The sequence below is a fragment of the Grammomys surdaster genome, unplaced genomic scaffold (assembly GCF_004785775.1).
Source record: "Grammomys surdaster isolate TR1022 unplaced genomic scaffold, NIH_TR_1.0 126766, whole genome shotgun sequence".
NCBI lineage: Eukaryota > Metazoa > Chordata > Mammalia > Rodentia > Muridae > Grammomys > Grammomys surdaster.
In genome coordinates, this window is record NW_021621553.1 from 12,790 (window position 1) to 25,873 (window position 13,084).

At 39.4% G+C, this 13,084-nt stretch overlaps 1 pseudogene; it reads right to left on the bottom strand.

The window, feature by feature from the left end:
* Positions 1 to 3,912: 3,912 nt before the first annotated feature.
* LOC114615498 lies at positions 3,913 to 5,887 on the bottom strand (annotated as a pseudogene).
* Between the last annotated feature and the right edge of the window lie 7,197 nt (positions 5,888 to 13,084).

Genomic DNA, 13,084 nt, shown 5'->3' on the forward strand with positions numbered 1-13,084 from the left:
CAATGTCAATAATTTAAATCATTAAATGTCAGTGGAATTCTGGTCTGTACGATTGAAGAGTAAAACAACAAAGCCAAAAACTACAACAACGAAAACAACAAAACAGCTAAATATTATTTTCAAAGGAAAGACTTATTACCAAAGAATAATTAGCCAATCTTTTATCAAATCTTAAACTAGACCAGGAGATTCCTAAGCTCTGGCCATTTAGTGAAGACTCATCAACATAAAGCATAGTTTGTCAAGTCTACAGAGCAATTGTCTCCAATAGTAGGAATTAATCAATACTGGTTAGTATTACTTAACCTAAGATCTTAAAGTTTGGAAAACGCTTTCAAATAATGAAAGTAATTCAAATTCTCTGAAGAATATTGTTGGAAGTTTGATGTGGATGGTGTTGAATTTGTATAGATGACTTTGAATTTTATTTTTTTTATTTTTTTTGAACAGTGCCTAAATCTTTATTTTTCATAACCTATATTTTTTCAAATTAGACAGTTTTACACAAAAATGACACAAAAGGAAACTTAAGTTACCAATAGTTTACATGTAAGCTTGATTCCAGTCTTAATGAAAAGTAGAACAGAAGCAGAAACCCTCAGGCAAGCTTCCAGGTTACATTCCAGTTCTGTGACTTGCAGCTGTTAGTGCTCCTGGAATCTTCGATTGTGTGTTTCTTTCTGTTTAACAGGTTACAAAGCACACAAACCCACAATACAGCTCACTGAAGGGGACACAAAGACAGGTATGCACCATCAGTCACATGCTGTGACACACTGGACCAGTTTTTCAATATCAACTGCAGAAACCCTAATACAGCAATATAAGACTTTTTTTCTTTTCTTTTTTTTTTTGTCTTTTTTTTTTGCCACCCCTAGTGGCAACCAGTGATGTAATGACAGGAGGGATTCACAGAGACATCATGACACTGACTACAAGAGAGGAATCACTTGAAATTCATGTCTGGTGAAGTGGGGCCAGATTCCTAGTCTATATTTCCATAAGATAATTAGGCATCATCACACAATTTTACAAGTTAAAAATGTCATTTGAGACTGTGGTATCTCTGATTCTATACCTTGAGATACTGAAAGGAATGAGTAAACTTAAAAAGTAGATTATGAAAACCACATATCACACTTGCTATATGTGACATAGCAAGAGTCTGCATGCACCCTCAACAGCTTCCTATTTTGATAACTTCCATTTTTTTCTGAGTGGAAAACCTCAAAGTGTTCAGGAAGTCTCTGTTCTGACATTTGACAGCTATTTGGCATATCAGCTTTGCTTCCTGAAAATGAGTGCTATAAAAATCCCATGTGAGCGAGGCTTTAGTTCCTGGTGCCAGGCTGTCACTGGCTAAGCGGTAATTACAGTGTCCTGACCTCCTATCTGCACACCTGCCCTTGCGTCCAGCCACTGAGCTTTACACTTCCAGCCAGAGGCCAGCAACACCTACAACTGCCTCTGCCACACAGGTTTTGTGCTGCAATGCTCAGCCTTGGGGAAAGGACTTCTCATTAAAAATCAAAGTTCCTCTGTGAGAGCACCCTTGGGGATAAGGGATGCTGACCATAATCTGGCCCCTTTTCCAGCAGAGATGTGATGTGAAGGGCCTGAGGCCTCAGGCTCGCCCTTCCAGATAGACAGCATCTGCTAGTGTGGGTTCAAGAGGCCAGCTGTTTTCCTCCTCTTCTTCTTCTTCTTTTTGTTTTTTTGTCAGTGATCTGACATCTATAAGGAAATTCGTCCTATGTTCCTCTCACAGGAGTCTGAAACATCCGCATTGTGTGTACTCCTATGTAACTGAATGACAGTTGCTCTGAAGGAAATGCTCACGGGCATCAGGCCATCTTTGCCTCTGGCAGGAAAAAAAATCACTTAACAGTATAATTTTAATTAGCACATTCTGGATTTTTTTTTTTTTTACTTTCTTTGGAAGATCCTGTCAGTCTCTGCTCTCCACACTTTCCTTCAAAACCCTCACACGTCACATATGATTAGTATGTACTCATATAATTTTTAAGAGTATGAAAACATCCAAAGGCTTTTAATAAGACTTTCCATTTCCCTTTTGCAGCAAAGAGGCAAAATCAGTTCAACACACCAGTATAAGGGGAAAAAGAAAAACCTTAAAAATTAAAATAATACTCAAAACACAACATTTAGTTTATCTACATCCAGCTCAACAGCAACATTTATAATATATCAATAATTTTTATCAGATTCTTCTCTGTAGGGTACCTTTCTCAGAGGTTCTGATTATTTACACTGTACAGGCAGAGCACACTCCCAAGTGTACAGATTTAACACAGTAGCGACTATTTACATTTACAGGATTTTTCAACAATCTGATAAAGATCAACTGTTGAAGGTCTGTAGGTATGTTACAAAAACCACTGGAGTTCTTGTACAACAGTATGCGTTCTCAGCAAAACCAACACCAGGAGATCTGCATGGCAACTGAGTAATCAATCCACTCCCGCCAACCCAGGGGCAGGTCTCCGTGAGCTCTAAGCTGTCTTATACAAAAGTTAAGGAAAAGTCATTTTCAAGTTTAAATAAAATTCAAGTCTTTAAATATTGGATGGAAATCATTTTTTCTCTTAGGAAAAAAAAAAAAGAAAAAAGAACCCAAAACAACCTTCAGTTTTGTTAAATAGCATTTTGTGGAATAGGCTGTATGGTTACATAAAGCAGGAAATATTTTAATGTCTGCAGCTTCAAATACTTAAAGAAAAATTTTAGGTACTTTAAAACAAAACACTTTATCTGTAACTTTACTATGAACTTGCTAACTTGACTGCACTCTTGCTCTTCAGAAGTGCAGAGCTTCTAGAAACAATCAACAAGACCCTCCTCCTGGAGGTAAAAGAGCAAGTACTCTGTCCTCCCCAGGCAGAGGGGGACCACAGACAGCACTCTCTCATGGCTAGGTACTTTTAAATCCATGTGCCTATGCAGAGGTACAGGAAGACATCCACACAGAGCTAAGACAGGATTCTCCAGAGAGAGTGTGTGGGGGACACAGACAGAGCAGGCACTGGAGGATGGAACCAGGCTACCCACTAACTCACAGGGACACACATCATGGTACAACTTCATGGTCTGACGTCAGTGGGCAGCAGTTTCTAATTTAATCTAGGTTCTATTCACAATGTGCTTTGAATTTATTTTACAGAGTAGCCACTTGGAACTGGAGGGAGAGGCTGGTTACTTGCTGGCAGGACATCAACTCAAAGGTTTCAGGTCTTCCTAGGGTGCTCTGTGCAGGTTCATTCTGCCCACTAGATCAAAAAAGAACCGCATGTACATCTGTATCTTGTTTTAAAGCTAGAGTTTCCTGTTAGCTAAGGGTTTAGATGAACACACAGCTCTTATGCCAGTTTGTCAGTGCCCTGACACTGCCATTCCCTTGCTCTGTGAGGCCCAGGCTGGTTCTGCCCATGCCATCAGCCCCTATCTGTCTGCTGGGACACCCTACCAATGTGTACTTGCAGACCAGCTATTAAACAAAACAAAACAAAACAAAACAAAAAAAATGAAGTAGCAGAGTTCCCTTAATTTAGAAAAACTCATTATAGCTTTGCATTCAGAGCCACGTGGAGACTTAATAAAAAATATCCATTTGTTTGGATAAATAAATTTTCTATCCTGAAAAACATCAGACTTCTGTATCACCTCCAGTCAAGCACCAACCTAAAATAAGGTTTATATTATATAATTAAATCCTGAAAAATAGATTTTTTTCCAAGAGGGGGAAAATCCAACTCACCGAAGGAAGTAACTTGCAGGTATCCCACGGGCCCCACAGACACTGCAAGCTCCTAACCAGCGGCTCATTCTGTACTGAGTGGGAGAGCTTCGTTCCTTGAATACAGCTCTTCCAGACCCCTCCCAGGCATCCAGCTTTCACTGAGGAGACTTGGGAGGAGTGTTCTGTTCCTTGTTCAGGCCCTTGCATGCAGCTGGAGGAGAGGGTCAGCGCCCAGGCTGCCTCTTCTGATCTTTGGGGACTTCAGGAGTGGACTTGAGGGCAGAGGTCTCTCTGCATGTCTCCACAGGCTCAGCAAGCTTCTTCTCCTCCTTCCCACAGGCGACAGTGTTTGGCTTTTGTTCTTTGGAGGGTTGCAATGGGGAGGAGGAAGCAGGCTCTTTACTCATTCTCTGACAGATCTCTGCATAACTGGGCTTTAGCAATTCTGTTGCTGCTCCATTCACCTGCACGGATTTGCATGCAGTTGTAGTAGGAGTAGAAGGGAGTCTGTCCACCCTGTGAGTTTCCCTCAGCTTTTCTGCCACCTTGGGGTCCTCAGGTAAATGGGCCAGGGAAGGGGAGCATTCAAACTCTGCTGACACAGCACAGGGAGCTGGCATGGGATCTCTGGGTCCCGCTACAGGAACAGTGTTTGTGCTTGCATCTGTGCTGAGGTTTCTTTCTTTTGAAGATCCTATGATCAAGCTGGAAAGGCTGTTTTCAAATAAGTCCTCTGTCTTCAAATTGCCTGCAGCTCCAGGGCATGGGGGGAAGTTGGACAGCCCCAGTTCGAAACTCGGTGATGGAGGCTTTGGTGGTGTTGGAGACTGCGTCTGACTGCTTGTAAACTTCTCTTCTCTTTTCTTCCGGTAACCAAAGGAATTTTCCCTGCTTCTAGGAGGGTATTGTCTGAGTGATGTCAGGGGAGACATGGCAGGTTTGAAGGTCGGAGATATAAACCCATTTGTAAATCCAGTACTTGGAAAAGGAGTTACCATGGGTGGATCAAGATAACTATGTGTTGCTGACCATGTCTGGGGGGTGATCAGGCTGTACAGAGGGAACTGCTGCTGGGGGCTATACACTGGAGGTAAGGAAAATGATGTAGCATAACGCTGCTCTGTGTAAAGTTTTAGAAATCCATTATTTGGCAAAAATGTGTTTATTGCTATTGCCTTTGCTTTTATCTGTGCCTTAATTGGCTTTCCTTGGAAAGTTCTGACTTCTTCTCGAAGGTATTTGTAAGCCTGCTGTGCATCAGCTTCTGTTTCAAACGTAATAATCCAATTATCACTACAAGGAAATTCACAGTTTATAAATTTTGGTAAATTATCTCCTTTAAATAGTGCTTCTACTTCTTCCACAGGGGTAGATTCCAATATTTCACGCAATATTACTATGCACCGGTTTTGATTTGGCCTTACTTTCTCTCCCTTCTCATCTACTTGTACTAAAGATAAAGATCTTAGCACTTCCACAAACAAATCCACATCAGTACAGAGTTTCTTGACAGGGTCAAGGTTAGCTACTGTTATCATTGGCACATACTGATCACTGTCCATCTGGAATATAAGGTACATGTTGCTAGCAAGATTCTCCCTAGATAAGCAGAATTCCAGTGTTTTTTTTAAGTACTTCCCGAGGGTCTTCCTGGCTTTCTGGTTGAGACTCATTTCCTCCTGAATCGTTCTCAGGCAGCGGTTCATATTCTGAATGGTCCAGAGCCAGAGTACTCATGTCTGTCTGCTCTGCCTCCTGTGTGTCCGGGAGCACTGCATTCTCACGCTTTTGTCATCATCACCATTGGCATCCAATTCCTGCTGGTCACAGTCTGTAGGATGACCAGGAGCCTCTTCTCACGCAGCATTCACACCAACATCAGCACTACTTGCTTCCAAATGGAACATATGAGTCCCCCATACTTTTGCATTAGGGTTTAGCTCTGAAACCTTAGTTGTTGGGACCTGAGTCAAAGCTGGGAGGGAACTTGTCTGAGAAGTGGCTTTGGATATAGAACAAATCAGAGATGGAGAACATTGACTTCTGTGAGAACTTCCAGGAGCACAAGAATAAGATTAACTTCTATAGGTAAGTACCGGTCATGGAGGCTACCAGTTGTGGAATCACCATTTCTGCATTCCTTTGTGTCTGGATTAGAATATTTGAAGGTCTATGTCTATCCCTTCTGCTTTTTAGCCATCAATGTAACTTTGGCCTTTTGAACTCAGTTTTCCTAAGTCTGCAAGAGAAGTTTACCCCTCCCAATGTTATCCAGGCATCCTCAGGTGCCTCAAGATTGAAAAGTGATTCAGCTCATGAGAGGGTTATTATGCAGTGTACTGGACCTCTGGGGATCAGGCAGGTTTTTATAGAGTTGAATGTGATGGAAAGAGGGATAAAATATCCTCCCTTTAGTTCTCCTGACCACCCTTTAGGGTACTTGACCCCTACTACTTGATGTTGCCCCAATGCATTTGGTTCTCATGGAGATACCTCTTTCTTTTGGACAGAAAGATGGAGATAACTTTTCCTTTTTGAAAGACATGGAGCCTTAATAGTGTTTGGAGTGAAGCTTGATTTATTCTTGCCTGTATTGGCTGTTTGCTCTTTGTGCAGCTTTCATGGATATATTGAAATGTATTGTACTAGGTCTCCATGGGAACCTGCATCCTGGTGGGGTAATGGAACCTATAAGTAGGAATGGCAGGAGGAGGCTGCAGGATCTTAATATGCAGAGTGTGTCTCCAGAAACCTGCACAGTCGGCTCCTGTTGGAGTCATCTGTTGTAAAGAAGTCATTGGTCCAAGTGAAGCAGGATTACAAGGAAGTCAAGGCTGATTAGTACCTCCTCCAACAGTACTTGTTTGCCTTGAACCTGACTGTTGAAGATGAACAGAAGAAGACCAGCAACCTCCAGAAACAGCAACATCAGGTAGGGAGAAGCAGCTTATTCAAACTAATGCTGTCTTATGTCATTTGCCCATTGGATCAATATTTGTATTCATCCACTATCTTTTAAATCTACACTCTCAAACAGCCAGCCACTTCATGGAATGTAGATGTTCATTACTCTGTGTATGCACAAATATTCTGGGAAAGTCACCTCTTGAGAGACACTGAATTATTGGCAAGTGTACCTTGCTACTCTTCTTGAAGCTGCAGTCTAGAAAGGGTAACAGATGAATGACAGGTCACACTATTGCATGTCCTCATGATAGGAAGGTTGCTTAGCAGAGCTTTGAGAAAGTTCTATGTCTTGTGACAGGAGTTGTACAGGGGGCATGTGACCTCCCAGGTAGTCATCACCTTGTAGGGAGTAAAGTCTAATGCAAATATCAAATGAGTGCTTCTCACTGTCAGTGGGCTCGGTGGCATGTGGCCTTCTCCTTTCTCCTGCAGCCCCATGAGGTCTCTTCCCATTGGCCAGGTCTTGGTTTGCACTGATAGAAATCTGAGTGGCAGCTTGTCAGCCCATGTGTTTCTGAGCTTTGCTTGCTATTTTGCCCCGCTTGCAGATTTAGCAGCAAGGGTTTCAGTTAAAAGATCAATGTTGAAATCTAGTTGAGGTGATGGGAGGCAGCAGCTGACATCTGACATGCATGTCCCCACCAAGCCTGTGTCTTAATAACTGCCTTCCTCTCCCAGGTCTCAGAAGCTGCAAGAGAGCTGGAATTGGCCACATCCCAGCAGGAGAGCCTCCTGCAGAATGAGTTGCCACCTCAGGAGCCCCCTGATGAGCTCCCTCCTCAACACCCACAGACTTCTTTGGATGTGTCTCCTTCCTCAAAGATCATTTCCACAGTGTGAATGGGCCCAAACTATGTAGCCAGTGAGACATCCAGGCTGATTCAGGGTCTTTTTCTCTTTCCTGTGTGACCCCTTTAGAGAGAACTGAGGTGACTGCAGTACCAGCAAGTTCTCAAGAGGAGAAACTGGCACCCAATAAGATGAAGCAAGAGATTTTAAGGACAGATTGATCTACAGAGGGATGATAAATTTCAAGCAAAGCAATGCAGAGTCACAAAGTTCAATTGATACTAAAAACCTTATTTGGTCCCCAAGATGTTTTGTCACACTGAGCTTTAGAAACACTACATGTTATTTACTGGTCCTCAGAGAAAATCTGTAGTTGTGCAGTTATAATATTTTGGCTGCTGATTTCTCTGTATCCTCTGTATCATTTGTGATAAACACTACTTCAGACTGCTATTATTCTGCTAACTTATGTTTCATAAGATCTAGAAACCTTTCTGTACTGTTTACTTGCTTTTGCTGGAACAAACTAAGGGCCAGATTTGTAATTGTGAAATATAATGAGGATCATTCATTATGACGGTTGGTGGATATACAAAACTTCTTCTATAGGTACATCTTAATACCACATGCTGAATATGTGAGAGAAAATTAGGCCACTCAGCAGGCCCATTCAGCAGAGAGAAAGATACTCTGATGATGCCAGGTCAAAAAAAATAAGTCAATCCTTGATCATTTGTTTTAGTTGAAGTAATGTAATAACATGCAGATAAGTTGAAAAATTGGGGCACAGCATTTGCGTAAATTTACATCCCTTGCAATTTTTGTAAAAATTTAATAGGCAATGATGTATCTAAACTACATTTTCAAATAGGAGCATAGACACTATAAATCAGATTTAGACTGATGTTAATAAATCATTTTGTGAAAAAGCAAAATGATTACAAATAAGATGAAAGAAGTCAAATTGTCCCTGTTTGAAGAAAATATGACCCTACATTTTAAAGAATCAAAGGCTCCAAGTGGAAAGCTTGTAAACCTGCTAAGTAGTCAGAAAAATAGGAGGATACAAAACCCATTAACAGCTGATAGTGAGAATGCTAAGGCAGAAACTGGAACAAGAATCCTGTTCATAGCAGTCTAAACAATGCCTAGGAATAAACTCACTATGCAGATTAAAGACCTCAATAAATGAACCTTTAAAACACCGAAGAACAACATTAAAGACACTAGAAAACAATGATTTCCGATGCTTGTGGGTCAAAGAATTGATATTGTAAGCATTATTTTAAAAAGCTGAAAGATTTAGTGCAATCATCATTAAAATTCCAATATCACCCTTCAAAAAAAATACAAAAATGTGTTATGAAATTGCAGAGACTGTATCTATCCCAAGAATCTTGACTAAAAAGAGCAATGTCAAACTGAACTCTCTACTAGATTTTCAAACTGCATTACAGAGGAATGATGCCAAAACAGCAAACTATTGACAAGACAAAAGTAGAACACAGACTTAAAGAATAAAACAGAAGACAGAGACAATCCCAAGTATCAACAATCACTTGATTCTCTAGGTAGATGTCAAAAGACACATTCAGGAAAAGATGACTTCTTTACAAAAGTCTTTGGAAATTGGATATTCACATGATGAAAATGGAAACTAAAGCATGTAGAGAAGGACATTAAAACAGGAAAGTTACTGCTACAGTGAATAATATCAATAATTGATAAATAGAATTGCATTAAACTGAAAACTTTTACTGCACAAAAATGTAAAAACTAGAATGAGATTCTGTCTCACTCTTCAACCAACAAAACAAAACATGGGTTAGGTAGCAGGGAGAACACCGAACACATAGACAGTCTTGCTGGGACTGCTGCTCACTCTCTCTGCTAAGAAATCACTTATAGATGTCTTTCATCAACAAAACATAGAACTGTTTTGTTGTTGTTGTTGTTTTGATCCAGCTAAACTTCTTTAGATAGATCCATGAAGAAAACTAAGTCAATGTATATGAGAGATACCTGCAGCACACCCATGTTAATCATTGTCATAGTCACAAGTTATGGATTCTACCTAAGTGTCCACCTTGAATATTTATGAAAGTATAATTTTTCCACTTAGAAGAAAAAGGTAGTAGTTATATTCAGAGGCTTCTATTGTGTGAGCTTTCCATCTGTGTGAACCAATGAAACAGGGCTTTTCCTAATGGAGCTGATATTGTGGTTGGAACAGAGCCATAGTGATTAAAAAATTTATGAAGAGAGATTTCAGTATCTCCTTCCTTTAGTATATCATAGGGGCCTGCTTTAAATAAAGCATTAGCATACTAAAGGAGACACACCTAATTTGAGGTGTGGAAGATCAGAAAATGTAATCAGCCCTAGCTGCAGGTAAGGAATGAAGCTTGTGCATGTGTGTGCATATGCGTGCATGTATTTGTGCATGTATGTGTGTGTTGGGGTTCTATGTAGAATAACAACACTGAAGTCAAAACTGAGTGGCAAACAATGGCTGTAGTACAGTGAAAGGCTTGCAAAGAAGCTGTATAAATTTAAGAAAGGAGGGTAAATTATTGGTGGAAATGGAAAACTTCCAGATTGTCTCAAAATAGGGCCACACCTTGGGAACACACTTGAACTTTTTGAAAAGTCACTTCATATCTCAACTATAGCAAGCTGCAATTGAACTCAAGGACATCAGTGAGATTATCCAGAGAATGTGTATAAAGTTTGAACATAAGATGTGGGACTGCATAAGGGTTTTCTGGGTCATGGTTGGGCAGTTCCCTAGAACCCTGAGACTCTGTGAGAACCGGCAGGAGTTCAGTGTGCCCCAAGAACAAATGAAATCATGAAATTTGCCTATAAATTGATGAAAGTAGTTTTAAAAATGCACCGGGTAAGGTAAAATAGGCTCATAGATACAAAAGCCATATGCTCTTCCTCATATGTAGATGTTAGCATTGAATTACTAATTTTATATGTTCAACTTAGAGTTCCAGTAGGTTCCAGAGTTCTGTAATAAAGCCTTTGGGAAGGAAATTTCATAAGAGACATGATAGAATACAGTTAGTAATATAAAAGCAGAAAGGAGTCGATTGACACTATCCAGCAAGGATGATATCAGAGATGATGGTGCAAGAGAGTTAACTGAAGGAAGAGAGTTTAGAAAGTCACATGGATACCTATGCTGTATCCAATTGTTAAAATATAATCTATATTTTAAGGTAAAAAAAAAAGTGGTTTAAGAGAGACAACCTTGCAAAGCTAGAAAAATTTCCTCACAGTAGCCACTGGTTGTTGAACAAACAAACAGAAACAGTGCCAAGGATGGACACTTCCTTGAATTGTTGGACTTGGAGGTCTCATGTTGCTCCACAATAAGACAGGTATTTGTTATTGTTCTTGGTTGCCCATTACAACTCTATAGTAATATTCTACTGATAAAAGTAGCACATACCATGAATTCATAATATAGACAAACAACGCTGGAACTGAGGATGAAGTTTCCTTTTACTGTACTATTATTCCTAGTTCCAGAAAATACTATGCAGGCTATAGAGGGAAATGCAGCATCAATTGTCTTACTCAGATACACATCTTCAAATCATCTAGGAAAGAAAATGCCAAACAATGTGTGTACATTGTAGATTGAGCTTGCACAATAGTGGCACTATGCTTTAGGAGATAACTGAACTATGGTGTCAAAGGCCATTCTCAGAGCAACTTAACAACCACTGATCTGGAATTCACAGAAGCTATGGATGCTTGAACTAGGTCTGGATCAAAACAAACTCTATGAACCAGAGAATGTAGCTCAGCAGTAGAACACTTGAATAGTATATACAAATCTTTGGGTTCTAGTCTCAGAACTGAAGAGAGAAAAAATAAAAAGGAATGAGATCATAAATAACCAAGCATGGACTGAAGAGAAGGTTGGGGCCCTACCCCATTCACAGACTTGAGGCATTGATGGACATGGGTGGGAGATTAAAGAGGTTGTGGGTGATACAGTAATCACATTACATTATATACATGAAATCATTAAGTAAAATTAATGAAAATAGGAAAGGCCTGTTTTTCATATACTATTATTCTCAATATATCTAAACTATAAATCTGATATGTCTTTTTCTGTTAATCTACCGCTACCCCATGGGTCTATGTTGCCATCATCTCTTATGGAACTTGTATTTACTTTATTTCACTTTCACTCTGAAACCTGGCCTATTATTTAAAAACATGAGTTGACATCTTCTTCTTAAAACACACCAGGTACATCTGAAATCACCGAAAGCAAAACACTTTGTTAGGTGTTGGGAAGTAAGACTTGATCTGGTCCTGTCCATTTCATGATTTTTCACCACATCAGACTTGTTGCTACTTAAATGAGGTTGTACTTTCTTTGCCTTCCATGAGTACTCTCTTTTCTAGAATTTATTTTCAGAATATTTTTATTGATACTGGCTTTAGTTGCACTTCATTTCAAACGATTTTGCCTTCTAAGAGGATTGCTTCATGTTCAGGTTTGAAAAAAAAGCCCCACCGTCTTCTGGTAATGAACATGCTTTATTATGTTATGTTCAACTACTAATCTCTAAAGATCATGTTTCATTTTCAATTTTTGTTTCCATCTTAAATCTCAAGAGAGGGGACAAGCCTCGGCCCTTGATCTTTGGCTCACCTTTATAGCAATGTACATAGACAAGAGCCTTGTATTAAGTAAGGGCTTACTAAATACTTGCTTAAGGTCATGGCTAGACCAGAGCCAAGCATCTTTCCAGCTGTTTACTCACACTGAGTTTCACATAATGTCACATCTGTTTTATTTTAACTATTTTGTCCCAAGATTAAAAAAAAAACAATATTATTGTATTGCTTTCTCAGAACACCTGCCAATTTACTTTCCTCTACCTTGAATTACACCTTCCTTGAAGAAAAATGCTTTTATGATTAATGTTACCCGTTTTGAATATTTTGGCTTAAATATTTCCACAGGAAAGTCAGGAATGATGACCAATATAAAGTCCATTATCCATCCTGTTTCTTAATTTGTTTGTCTTCATGACATCTGTAACTATTTGCTCTTTCAGTTATTCAATGTCTATAACCTCTATAGTATAATAAACATTCCATATAAACAGTAATTATATCTCATAATTTATTAATGTGAATTGCAACATGCATATCTGCCAGGGCAGGAATTATGAGATCAGGAACCATTTGTTCAGTGAATGACTACAAAAGGAGTGGAGAGGCTAAAGTGGTCATTCAATTAATCATCTGCTATAGTAAGCCAAGACAAGCTTAACTCCCAGCTCTTAAATATTTATTTACTCTTTTTTTAACTTTTTGAAATCTTTCTATAAATCACCAATTTATATTACTTCTTTAATGTATTTTATTTATTTATTTATCATTTTGCTTTTCATTTGCTCTGGACATTTGGCTTGAATTTCCTCCAAATTTGTGGAGTGTATTTTATTCTTTAATCTCCAGTTCAGAGGAATGATGTCATGTAATGAGTCCTTGATCTGAATCTGCATTTGAGACGGGCACAGAGATGAAGAA